Consider the following 11,477-nt stretch of genomic DNA (forward strand, 5'->3'; position numbering starts at 1 on the left):
CCCTCCATGACACTCCAATCAAGTGCCAGGACATCTTTAAAGCCTTACCTGAGCAACAGACTCTCATCAGAGCGGTCCTGACCAACGGAGTCGCTGGAGTTGGAAAAACCTTCTCAGTGCAGAAGTTCACTCTGGACTGGGCCGAGGGTTTGGAAAACCAAGATGTCAGTCTGGTGATCCCGCTCTCCTTCAGGGAGCTGAACCTGATCAAAGGTGAGCAGTACAGTCTTCTCAGGCTGCTCCATGTTTTCCATCCAACCTTACAGAAGGTCACAGCAGAGCAGCTGGCTGTCTGCAAAGTGCTGCTCATCTTTGACGGCCTGGATGAAAGCAGACTTCTCTGGACTTCAGAAACAATGAGGTTGTGTCTGATGTCTCTCAGCAGTCCTCAGTCAACGTGCTGCTGACAAACCTCATCAGGGGGAAGCTGCTTCCCTCGGCTCTCGTCTGGATAACTTCCAGACCTGCAGCGGCCAATCAGATCCCTCCTGAGTGTGTGGACAGGGTAACAGAAGTACGAGGCTTCACTGACGCCCAGAAGGAGGAGTACTTCAGGAGGAGATGGAGTGATGAAGACCTGTCCAGCAGAATCATCTCTCACATCAAGAGCTCCAGGAGCCTCCACATCATGTGTCTGATCCCAGTCTTCTGCTGGATCACTGCTGCAGTTCTGGACCACATGTTGACTACAGACCAGAGAGGAGAGCTGCCCCAGACCCTCACTGACATGTACTCACACTTCCTGCTGGTCCAGACCAAGAGGAAGAAGCAGAAGTATGAAGAGGGACATGAGACGAGTCCACAGCAGCTGACGAAGGCTGACAGGGAGCTTCTTCTGAAGCTGGGGAGGCTGGCGTTTGAACATCTGGAGAAAGGAGACATCATGTTCTACCAAGAAGACCTGCAGCGCTGTGGTCTTGGGGTCACCGAGGCCTTGGTGCACTCAGGAGTTTGTACAGAGATCTTCAAAAGAGAGAGTTTGATCTTCCAGAAAACAGTCTACTGCTTTGTTCATCTGAGCATTCAGGAGTTTCTGGCTGCAGTCTACTTGTTCCACTGTTACACCAACAGAGACACAGCGGTACTGAAGGACTTCCTGCAGGGAGACTGGCCCTATGAGAACAGTAAAAACAGTGATCAGGATTACCCATCCCTGGATGTCTTCCTGAAGGGAGCCATGGAGAAATCCCTCAGAAGTAGAAATGGCCACCTGGACCTGTTTGTCCGCTTTCTCCACGGCCTCTCTCTGGAGTCCAACCAGAGACTCTTAGGAGGCCTGCTGGGTCGCACAGACAAGCGTCCAGAAATCATCCAGAGAGCCATCAGCAACCTGAAGGAGATGAACAGTTATAGAATCTCTCCTGACAGGACCATCAACATCTTCCACTGTCTGACAGAGATGAAGGACCACTCAGTACATCAGGAGATCACAGAGTTCCTGAAGTCAGAGAACAGATCAGAGAAGGAACTCTCTGTGATCCACTGCTCTGCTCTGGCCTACATGCTGCAGATGTCAGAGGAGGTTCTGGATGAGTTGGACCTGGAGAAGTACAAAACATCAGATGAGGGACGACGGAGACTGCTTCCAGCTGTGAGGAACTGCAGGAAGGCTGTGTAAGTCCAGATGTGATTCACTTTATAAACTAATGTGGATCAGAAGTTTAATTATTCAAATAAACACTATAACATTTCTGCTGTTTAAATACTGAGAGCAAAATAAACCAACAATGTTCTTCTATTTATTTATAATAATAGTTCAACTGAAGCGTTTCTCTCTTCATATTGAGTGATGGAGGCGACATGTCAAACACATGAAGGACTCTAGAGGTTTCTCAGCATGTGATCACACTACACAGCAGGACTTACAGTTATCAGTTATTATTACATAGTAGTTTCTTTATCATTAAACACACACACGTTTTTATCACAATGTGTTAGAGTTTAAAATAAGATCTATATCATATCCCACCAATACCAGAGTTATGTCTTAATACTCATATAGTGAGAACATCTGATGGTATTCAGTTTAAAATATTGAAACTGTATTGGTTTGTTAACTGTGTTTGTGTGCGCAATACATTTCCAGATGCTCAGAGAAACCAAAACATCCATCATTCACATCTCAATATTAATTAACATTTAAATATGTACATCTCTAATATTGTCAAGTGATTTATTTAATTTCTGTTTCTTTGGTAACAGTCAGTGACAGCAGGAGCACAGACCTGTGATCAGATCACACTGACAACACATTACACTCTATTATCATATATTATTATTAGGGATGTCAAGTTAACGCGTTAACGCAAAAATTAACGCCACTAATTATTTTAACGCGATTAACGCATGTGTATTTTTTGTCCTCGGTCGCCCTGTAGTTTCAGAGCGCATCGAGTTTAAAATACCATCTACAAGCTGATGCTGACAGCCCCGCTCCTGCCGCCCGCTTGTGGCAGACCACACTTCCACGCTCACCGGGAGGGTGTGTGTATAGTGGCGCGAGCGAGGCACACCTTACGTGTTGTTGTTGTTGTTAGCATCTGGTGCTAGCTAGCTGCGCTAACGGATATAAGGAGCTGTTTCAATGACATTTCGCCGACAACTGCGCCGAGCACTTGACTTTATGCAGGTAGCCAGACAGTGGGACATTGTACGAAAAGTCAGCACACTCAGCACGGATAGTGGGCGCAACATGATTGCAGCGTCCAGGCAGCTCCCGTTCGAGCATATATGCCTTGAGCTGCACATAGCTCCAACGATCCATCACAGTGTCTCCACATTCACATTCACATTCTCACACACACACACACACATTCTCACACACACACACACACACACACACACACACACACACACACACACACACACACACACACACACACACACACACACACACACACACACACACACAATCATTCCCTAATTGCTAATCAGCGTCGCTGCACCTTTAAAAGCACCGCACCTGAATGGAGGGCGGTAATCAAAGCTGGAGAGGGACAAACTAAAAAGCGTGCTCATATGTTGAGAAGAGTATTAAAAACTTGAAAAATATCCCTCTAAGGTACATTTAGAACAGATTAAAAATGTGCGATTAATTTGCGATTAATCGCGATTAACTATTTTAATCGACTGACAGCCCTAATTATTATATATAAAATGGACTAACAGCAAATCTCAATCAGAACATTTGTCAAATATGTTTTTCATCAAATGCTTGAGGTCATTACGTTTCCTCTTTTTAACACATGTTGTAATATATGTGTTATTATAGACTTGCTCACTGTGGACTCTCAGAGGCTCACTGTGAAGTCGTGGCCTCAGCTCTGAAGTCTGACCCCTCCCATCTGAGACATCTGGACCTAAGTGGCAACGAGCTGCAGGATTCAGGAGTGGAGCTGCTGATCTCTGGACTAAAGAGTCTAAACTGCAGACTGGAGATGCTCAGGTCAGTTCACTGACTGAACTTCATCTGTTTGTGTTTATCATTTTCTGAATTTGAAAAAAATACATTAAAGTTTTTTGTCCACTTTTGCGAATGACTGAATATTGATCAGAATAACAAAGAGAAGGTGAATGTGTGAGGGAGAGTGTTTGAGCTTCCTCAGACTCACTCTGTGCTCCATGAGTCAGTGGAGATGCTGTCAGTACTGATGAGCTGTGAGGGAGATGAAGGAGTTGTTAAACATCTGATCAAAGTTAAAGTTCCAGATTATCAATGGATTGTTTCTACATCATCTCTGACATTAAAGTGGACCTATCATGCAAAATGCACTTTCTGATGTCTTTTCTACATTAATATGTGTCCCTATGTGTCCCTGGTGTCCCCCCGGTGTGTCCCATGTGTCCCCGTTGTGTCCCCGGTGTGTCAGGAGACTCACAAAGTGTCAGGAAATAAAACCCTCTCTCTTTTCCTCCGTACCCACATCTCTAAAAAGGGGGGAACAACGGAGCTGATCCAGATTTGCTGCGTCATGACGGCATTACTAAATTGTGGGCGGGCTTTACACCAACGGGCCAATCAGAAACGTTGCTGTCAGAAACAATGAGACGTGTTCTGGAAGTAATATGGTCTGTGTTTACATTAGCATGCTAACTCTCAGAGCTAACCTGTACTGGAGAGAGCATGTGTGAAGAAGCAGGAAATAAGAAGGAACTCACCTTGTGGTAAACCTGAGAGAGAGAAAGAGTTTGAGCTCCATGCTGTTTCAGAGATAATCCTTGATGTGGTTTGGAACATGATATGGAGTTTAATCACGGCAGCATTTAGCTGAGTTTCTGCTGGTAGAATTTTTATCAGGCATTAGCTCCACCTCCTTTTTTTTTTTCAAGCTAAGGACCCGAACCTGCTCTCCTCTAACAGCTGAAACAGAGGGATATGAGGGATTTCTAAAATGCATGATCTGTTTGGTATTTTGAGCAAAACACATCATAGACATGTTTTTATATATTTGTGTATATCTGAGACCCATAATATATGCCTAAAAATAGCATGATAGGAGACCTTTAAAACCCTGTTTAACTCTGAACAGATTATTAAACCTGGAGTTATTTAAAACAGGAACTTTGTTTTCTAAAGTTACATCATGTTTTCTTTATTCAGACTGAGGAACTGCAGTTTGTCAGAGATCAGCTGTTCTACTCTGATCTCAGCTCTGAAGTCCAACATCCATCTGAGAGAGCTGGACCTGAGTTGGAACGATCTGAAGGATTCAGGAGTGGAGCTGAGAGATCTTCTGGAGAGCCCAAACTGCAGACTGGAGACTCTCGGGTCAGTTCACTGACTCTCTGTTACTGCTGGAGATCTCATGTTTCATTAGTTATTCAACCTGATTCTTCTACATAATTAACTTACATCTATAAAGTTGTAAATGTTCTTTTATTCATACTTTCATTTGTAGGTACTAAAGTAAGAACTGCAGAGATAAATGTTGACTGATTCTTAAAGGAACTGTAATAGATGTTAGTTGTGAAAAGTAAATCTATGTTTTTAATATTTAGTAAACAATAACGTCTGAATAAAGTTAATCTGAAGTAATATTAGTTTTACAGGATAAAGTTGACTTTCTGAAGAAGACATTTGTTTTTGTTCCCATTCATTTCAATGTTGAGTAACACATCTGATTATAAACTGATTTGAATCCTCATCATGTTTTCTTTATTCAGACTGGTTTACTGCAGGTTGTCAGAGATCAGCTGTTCTGCTCTGGCCTCAGCTCTGAAGTCCAACATCCATCTGAGAGATCTGAACCTGAGTCACAACGATCTGCAGGATTCAGATGTGAAGCTGCTGAGAGATCTTCTGGAGAGACCAGACTGCAGACTGGAGACTCTCAGGTCAGTAATGCCCCTTTCACACCGGCGCTTTTCCAGCTCCTGCTCCTGTTCGGAGCTGGAGCTGGAAAAGCGCCGGTTTTTCCTGTTCACACCGCAGCGGCGGCGCGTCATAGCTCCGGAATGCGGTTCACTTCCAGCTCCAAAAAATTGTCGGTCCAGAGGCAAGAGCTTCGGAGCTATGACGCGGCGTCTCTTACGTCGAGGCGTGCAGGAAACCTTACTTTGACCATCCGTTCGCTGTTATTGATCATTGTGGAGAGCAGGCAGACGTTTTGTTTGTTATTATAGCAGCTATCGGATGGAATCAATACATGGGCTGTACAGGTTGTCATGTCCGACTATCACAAGTAGAATCATAATGAAAAATACGCCGGTAAAAAGTGCCTGTATAAAACGGCATAGCAAGTAGTCAGTTTAGCTTCGGTTGCTATGCTAACATCACCCATGTTATACCAGAAAAACTTTCATAACAGCGTTGTGATGCCAAACAGCGTCAATTCAGACTGACACACATTCACTTAAGGGGAACTGGGGATATGTATCAGCTGCTTGTGTGACAGTCAGACAGTGAATACTTTAGAGCCGTGTGAGCTAACCCGTAACGGGAGAATAAACTCCCGTGGAAGAGCATCCAGCACTGCAGCGGTCGGTAAATGCCGCTGAAACACATTAATAAACAATGAATCACGGCACTCTGGAGAAAAGTATAAGGTTGGAGAAGTCGTTATTTAATTTAATCTGGCTTCGTATGATTAAAAGCAACACGATCATCGACCCGACGCAGTCCCCGGCCCGTTGTTGTTGTGGGAGAAAATCTCTCGGCAGCTCTGGGCGGTGTGAACAGAGCGGGAGCTGAAAAGGGAAACCAGAGCTGAACCAGAAAAGCTCTCGCTAGGAGCTAGAAAGGGAAAAGCGCTGGTGTGAAAGCCGCATAAGGGGTCTCTGCTGGTTCAGCAGTATTGTATGAAACACAGGGAGGTGTTTCTCTCACTGGGGAAACAGATCAGTGATGTTGCCCACTGACTGCAGGCTCTTCTTCCATCAACTATAGAAGGCCAGCTGAACATGCAAAGCCACACTTTAGTAATCAACTCTCTAACAGACATATGGGGGTTTACAGAAGAGTGGGAAAGGTAGTCTGTTCTTATGGGATGTTTTTAGTTTCTAGACCAGGGGTGTCCAAACTGCGGCCCGGGGGCCAAATGCGGCCCTCGGAATCGGCCCTCAGCAAATTCTGAAAGTATAATGAAATACGGCCCACAGATGAAACTTCTGCTTGTCTTGTATTGTACTTCTTAAATATATATGTACACATATATTACACAGTAGTATTCATGTGTTAATAATCCCACTTTTAAAATAAATGCAGTCAATTAAAGCTGAAAACATTTTCTAACATATCTAACTTGATAAGAAAAAAGCCCTATAACTTATTTTTATAATAAGCGTGAAATAGACCCTTCATATTTCCTGTAATTATAATCAATCTGAAGCTCCTGTTTAACCTAACAGAATAAAGTAAACCCTCTGGAGAGCTGAGAGCTGTTTTGTTTCTTAAAGCATCCTCAAGTCACAAGCATCCTTTACCTTCATTTGATTGAGTTGTCTGACTTATAACTGAACTTATGAGGCAACATACCTCTAGAGAGCGGCCCAGACCTTTATATATTTTTCTGTATGTGGCCCTCGGTGAAAAAGGTTTGGACCCCCCTGTTCTAGACCAATGACTGGTTACTTCCTGTCATGCAGCTGAGAGCTGTGGCAGGCAGTCGTAGTGTTTGCAGAGAAGATATGATGGGATGTAAAGCCTGAGATCAGGACTCTGAAGCTGACTCAAAGAACTAACACTTATTTTAAACTGGATCTTAAACTGTTGGATTGTGTTCATCTCTACAGGATCGGATATAATGATGAGACGTTCAGAGCCACGATCCAGAAGACCTGTGAGTACTGAAACCTTATCCTCCATTCATCAAGATAGTAAACTCTTTAATGGAGCGTGACCTCAGAGGAAAACAACACTCTTCTTTCTCTCTCTTCATCATTCTAGCTGTTTCTCTTTGTTTTATTATCATCATTATTCTCTCTCTCTCTCTCTCCTTCTCCTCTCAGGTGACAGGAAGTGAAGACACACAGAAAGGTGAGAGGTCGTACCATGTGAAGTTTATTTATTGAGGTTTCAACACGTTTTTCTGGTGTTCCAGACAAATCTGTAAGCTCAGGTTTTATTTGTTCTCAGTTTATTCATCACGGGGCGAGTTTGAGACGTAAAGAGGAGCCTGGAGGCATTTTGGAAAATAAAGAAGAAGGCTGCAGCTGATGAGAGACTTCCTGTTAGCTCTCCTCAATATGAAATGAACAAAAACAATCAATTGTACTTAAAGCTTTTCTTAAGAAGAAAGATGTGTTGCACATACAAATGTCCGGACAGAATTTATTTTACCGGACAAATTTGAAACTTAGCGGTCATGTTTCAATAATAATAATATGAATTGTGTAGCAGAGTTTCCGTTAGCAGGTAATTACCGGACTATGAGCGGATATGCTGATGTTTAAACTCAGTTAATGGGAGTCATTGTTATATTGCTACAGTTTATAATCGTAACAGATCGAAAAGTTCAGATTCAATTTTCAATAAATGATGCGCTTCCACAAACAACAAACAACATCATTATTACATTCAAACTACTTGTTGTAGATGAAGTACATTATTCAAAAGTTTACATTAACTTTGGATAATAACACGGGAGAAACGGATCCTCTCTCTCTCTTTCTCTCTCTCTCTCTCCTGACAGCCCGTCAGTTTCTCATGCGGCTCGCTAAACAGTGGGCGGGGCTTCAGGTGATTATGCAGCAGCTGATCTGATCTCTCTCGTCTGGTTATACTTCACTCGCGTTTATGTCCATATCGATCAAATCCAGCTCTCCTGATCGGCCTTTATAGAGAGCACCGATCAAACTATTAAGAGTGAATATCTGTTTTTAATACATTTTACCAGCTAAAAAACGGTAATTACCGGTTAAAGGAAACCCTGGTTCCCGTGGATGCACTGATGGGTGAGGAGTGAGATCTTGTATTTGAACCTAGCTGGAGGGCTATTGGTGCCCCCTGTGGACCCAAAGAGACTCTTTTGGTTGGGGAACGTGTGGTGCAGTGGGTTGTCCGTTGGTGTTCGGATCAGGGGGTCACAGGTTCAAACCCCACTGCAGTCAGCATGTCGTTGTGTCCCTGAGACACTTCACCCCAAATTGCTCCTGTGGGGATTGCCCACAGTATTGAGTATGTAAGTCGCTTTGGATAAAAGCATCTAACAAGTGACATGTAATGTAATGTAATGAGGTGAAAGTTATCTGCACCTATTAGTAGGAGAGGCTGCACTTTGGGAAAAGAGGGCAGGGGAAGGCCTTGTAGGCGGAGATAGTGTTTCTTGAGTTCATCCACAGGATAACTCTGTCGGAGGTGAATGTGTCTTTGATGAGGAATGTTTTCTTGGGATTGAAAGAGGGTTATATCTCAAAGGTCACTGGGGCTCCATTTCAGAATAATATATATGATATGTTTTATAATGATTGATCATTAAAGTGTTCTCAAAGCTGGTAAAGGTAAAAATCTCTCCATCCCCTCATATAGCTATTTCCGGTAGGCCCCCAGATGAAATCAACATTACAAACACTCAAACCAATGTCATTGCCTTTACCTCCTTGATTGCTCGTAGGAAAATCCTTCTTTTGTGGAAATCTCCTTTACCTCCCTCTTTTAAAATGTGGCTGAGTGATACTATGTCTCTTCTAAAGTTGGAAAAAATTAAGTTTACTCTCCGGGGTTCCTCAGATAAGTTTAACGCTCATTGGAGGCCACTGATCAGCTATGTAGACCGTCTTCCCCCTGATATGGTGTCGCTGTAGGGATTCTCCCTTTATCTCTCTATAATTACGATATGATTACTCCCCTGTCCGCCACACATGCAGCCCGTGTGACATCCCTGGATATGTGTTAGTATGTGTACATGTATGTATGTATGCAGGTATGTGTATGTGCATGTATATTATTGTATCTATTATTTTGTATGTAATTGATGTACTGTTGCCTCAGTGCTCCGGGAGAGGGGTGGTTGGGATGGGGCGGGGTTAAGGGAAAGTGAGTAAGGGTTCTTTTGGGGGAAAAAATGAAAATGCCTTAATTGCTGTAATGCACTGTTAATCTTTTTTTCCATGTGAATAAAAATATTTTGAAAAAAAATAAAAAGCTGGTAAAGGTGCAGCTAGTTTGAATGACTTTGTATACTGCAGGGTGAATTTAGTCCAGGTGGAACTAAAGTCTGATTTAACACTTGATTATATTTCACATCATTCATCCAGATCTGTAAAGTAACTAAAGTGAAATACATGTAGTGGAGTAGAAGTAGTACACAGTTGCATAAAAAGAAAACTAAGCTTCATCTCCAAGCCCAATGGCCTTGGAAGAGCTGCTAAGGAAAAGGAAAGACATCTGGAGACTTTGCAGAGACAGCTAACGGACAAACTCAAGGAACTGAAAGACCCTCCCTAACAGGCCGTATGCTGTTTAGCCTTACCTTGAATGATTCAGTGCAGTGTTCTGTGCAGGTTTTCTGTTTGCTTTTTCAACTCAAGGAGCTCAAAGACTGATTGAAAGTTGATTTGATTTGCATAATTTCTGATTGCTGATTCAATGTGAAGGAAAATTCACATTTGAGTTTATACAGTATGTGTGCATATAATGCCCCCTTTGGCCTAACCTGGGAGAGCCTTATGTTTACTGCCAACCTAAGGACCTGAAACATGTTAATAAAGAATGTATTGAAAAGTTATATGGCGGATTGTTGTATATTGGCTCAGCCAGGTTATAGAGAACCGCAGTGACGCGTCCTAAAACCCGGAAGTAAACTTCTTCCGGTTCCTTCGACAAAAATGCAATGCAATTTCTCCATAGGATTTTGGAAAATAGCTGGAAATAAGGTCTGTGGTTGAGACACATTGAAGAGACGGATCACGTTTTGTTCAGCCGGATAATATCCACATGTCTACCCTACTTATATAATGTTCTAATCATAAATCTAATCGATAGATTTATGATCGATAGATTTATGATTCGAAAATGATAAGAGATGTGGATATTATCCGGCTGAACAAAACGTGATCCGTCTCTTCAATGCGTCTCAACCACAGACCTTATTTCCAGCTATTTTCCAAAATCCTATGGAGAAATTGCATTGCATTTTTGTCGAAGGAACCGGAAGAAGTTTACTTCCGGGTTTTAGGACGCGTCACTGCGGTTCTGTATATGGCATGCCCAGTCTACTTACAGATGGGTCACTCATTTTGAAATATTACACTTCGTTTTCTTTTTCTTTAATTTATCATCCTCATGTAGAATGCTATCACGAAACACACATTTGGTTGTTTATAGCATAAAGAACATCTGATTTAATGTGAGGTAGGGAAATAATCATTTGAGGATAAGTATGTGTATATAAATATGTAATTTACAACAGCTGTAAGATGCTTGATAAGCTTGAAATGCACCTTGAAAATGCTTGAAAAGTGCTTGAATTTGACTTTTGAAAAGGTGTAAGAACCCTGCAGATGGTGATGCTGCCTTCCAGCCACCCAGGTGCTCAAAAGGATCAGCGAAGAAGGGAACATCTGGATCTGAGAAGAAACAAGGAGCCACTAAAAGAGGCAAGACATCGAAGCTCATCCCTCACGTGTCTCTATTGTCAAATAACAAGTTTAAAAAAATCAAACGTGTAAAGATTCACATTTTATCATGACCACTGTTTGAAAAGATCGAAGCCTAGTGTGTCTTCATATCACAAAATCAACAGTAAAATAGAGCGACTGTAGCAAGAGCAGGCATTTAAATAATAATAACTTCGATTTATATCGCGCCACCTTTCAGGGGTCGCTTTACAGAAAAAACGGGTAAAACAAACAAAAATGAAATCTGTTTTTTCACAATTCCTCATGTGTAATGTCTCCCATCGTCCACCAGAGGGAGACACACACCTTAAGATATTCCAAACCAAACACACCGACAGAGGAGAAATGCACTTGCTTTAAAGTTCCCTAATGGCGTCCCTCCCAGGAAACAGAACTCAATAATTCATAACAGGCTCTCGTAC

General features: G+C 42.4%; 1 long non-coding RNA gene across 2 annotated transcripts; it reads left to right on the plus strand.

Moving 5' to 3' along the window:
- The first annotated feature begins 5,265 nt into the window (after nt 1-5,265).
- On the plus strand, nt 5,266-7,916 carry LOC117483072. Of its 2 annotated transcripts, XR_004555952.1 has the most exons (4): nt 5,266-5,334; nt 7,231-7,277; nt 7,447-7,474; nt 7,574-7,916. It is a non-coding gene; the product is annotated as an uncharacterized LOC117483072 (long non-coding RNA). The 2 variants fall into 2 exon arrangements; XR_004555951.1 differs by lacking the exon at nt 5,266-5,334 and having other exon boundaries at nt 6,813-7,277; nt 7,574-7,907.
- Nucleotides 7,917-11,477: the final 3,561 nt, after the last annotated feature.

The sequence above is a fragment of the Trematomus bernacchii genome, unplaced genomic scaffold (assembly GCF_902827165.1).
Source record: "Trematomus bernacchii unplaced genomic scaffold, fTreBer1.1, whole genome shotgun sequence".
NCBI lineage: Eukaryota > Metazoa > Chordata > Actinopteri > Perciformes > Nototheniidae > Trematomus > Trematomus bernacchii.